This window comes from Stegastes partitus, unplaced genomic scaffold, assembly GCF_000690725.1.
Source record: "Stegastes partitus isolate 25-593 unplaced genomic scaffold, Stegastes_partitus-1.0.2 Scaffold1599, whole genome shotgun sequence".
In the NCBI taxonomy this organism is placed as follows: Eukaryota; Metazoa; Chordata; class Actinopteri; family Pomacentridae; genus Stegastes; species Stegastes partitus.
Genome location: NW_007579330.1, coordinates 105,642 through 107,930, shown reverse-complemented (window position 1 = coordinate 107,930; position 2,289 = coordinate 105,642). Strand labels below are relative to the sequence as shown.

General features: G+C 42.2%; 1 non-coding gene across 1 annotated transcript; it reads right to left on the bottom strand.

Annotated features, from left to right (window-relative positions):
• Positions 1–1,046: 1,046 nt before the first annotated feature.
• On the bottom strand, positions 1,047–1,119 carry trnar-ucg (transfer RNA arginine (anticodon UCG)). Its single transcript has one exon. It is a non-coding gene; the product is annotated as a tRNA-Arg (tRNA).
• Between the last annotated feature and the right edge of the window lie 1,170 nt (positions 1,120–2,289).

Sequence of the window (2,289 nt, the reverse complement as noted above, 5' to 3'; positions counted from 1 at the left end):
TGGTGTACGTTAATATCCAGAAGTACTGATTCACCAGAAACTGGATGGTTAGTTGTAACACTTGTGAGAAAAGTGAACGTAGTTATTTCAATGCAGTTCTATCGATATATTATAGGTGTTTGTGGATCTGTCTATGGCAGATATCTAAACATCTAGTTTCCTCACAGCTGTGGTTACAGGTGACTTTGACTGAGCTGGTTTTACGTCTATTATGAAGATGATGCCCCTGAAGACTTTAGAAATTAACTTAAGCTAAGATTTTGTGAACTTAAAGCTGAAAAAGCTCCGTATTTAAACACTCTGCAGAATGACTAGCTTTACTTTGACATCTTGCTGCTGATGCTTCAGTACTTTGCTCCACTCTGGCTGCAGCGGTGTGGCTTCTCCTTTAAATAACGTAGGACAGACGACCTGCTGCAGCTCCTCAGTTTCTCCTCTGAGCTGCAGTCGGCTGGTGGTCGGAGCGGAGATACAGTTTCAGGAAAAGTTCATTTGGCCTCCTCGCCGCCGCGGAGTCGAGCTTTTATTTCTCGTTTTGAGGCCGGTGGGCGGAGTGACGGTGGGAGTTAAACAGTCGGTAATGACCAGAGTCGGTTACCGGCTGTAACCATTAGCAGCTCTGCTCAGCCTCCAACCTCCTCAGATGGGACATGAACACGAGCCACATGTGTCCTGATTAAACTTACGAGGAACTTCTACGGCGAAGAGAAAACTGTGGAGGATGTTCAGAGTGGTGGAGGAAGAAGCATCCAGTTCATGTGCTCAAACAAAATACTGCAGTGATAGAACACTGCAAAAACACTCCTGCATTCAGGATTTGTTGAGTTAGAGGGTAAAGTTTTTAAAAATTTAATGTATTTACAATTCCACAATTTCATTTAGCAGACGCTTTTATCCAAAACGACGTACATCTGAGAGCAGATTCAACACAAGCAAGGATCTAAAACCGAGTCATGCTGCTCTTCAGTTGTTTAGGAAAATCTGCTCTAACTGAAGAGGCAGCAACTCTTACTTTTGCAATTCAGAACTTCAAATGTCACAGACTCCAACCACGAAGGGACTCGAACCCTCAATCTTCTGATCCGAAGTCAGACGCCTTATCCATTAGGCCACGTGGTCACATTTGTGTTATTTCATTTAAACAATCAAAATTAAAAGCACTCAGTCGTAGTCAGAATTACCTATTGTATTATTATTATTCCTAAAGTATTAATCTATAAGTGGAACAAACATGCTGCTAATTCTAATCCTAAACAAAGCATCTTCATTTGTAAAGTGATTTTACATACTACATCTGTAAAAGTAAGGTGGAGGAGTTAAAAATTGGAAAAGTTCTCTCCTGGATTGGAAGTGTGAATGATCAGAAAACACATCCAGGGAACTAATGTTTGTTTTTATGACTCTACGTTGTAGTTTTATTCTCTGTTTTACTATACTGATGCTCAAAGTTGATTTTAGAGGACGTAATATTGATTTGGTTGCAGTTTTTGAAAAGACTCGTGTTTTTTTAGCTCTGCAAATTTAAAACATCTTTAAAATGTCAGATTCTGAACCACCTTTATGTCCTTAGTCAACAGATCAATGTAGTTCAATTTAGTTTTATTTATATAGCGTAAATTCATGACATATGTCATCTCACAGCACCTAGCATAGTGAGGCACAGACCTTATGAGGTTTGAACAGAGAACCCGACAATCCAACGCTGCCGTTGGATTCCCTCTGAGCAAACAACAGTGGGAAGGAACCAAAACCCAACCTCCAACAGAACCAGGCTCATCTGCCGGTTGGGGTGAGAGTGGGGATGAGGGGGTGAGGGATAGCAGGCTGGGAGTGTCCAGTTGTTCAGTCAATGGAATGACTCTTCAGTTTCTCTCAGCTGAAGTCTGTTTAAAGCCGAAGAACCTCTTGATGAAACCGTCGTTCATCCTGAGCTGCTGGTCGTTGGTTACAAGGAGCTGTTGACCTTTACTCCCCCTCTCTCACCCGCCTCCCCTCGGTGTGTTATCTCTAATAATTACCCTCCGCCTCTCGATGGCTCTTCTGAGGCCTGTTCAGCTTCGTTCTGAGTCTCCCGTTTGTTGAAGGTAGATGGATTTAAACTGGTTCACCGGGCTTAGCGCTGATTGTTAATTATCAACCCAGATACCTGCAGTGAGGCAGAGGGCAGGTTAGGGAACCTGGTTTAACATTAGATAGACGATTCTTATTATCTGGATTTAAAATGACAGATATCGACGATGTCATTCTGGAAAGTCCAAACCACAGTTAGAGACATCTGTGATTCAGGTT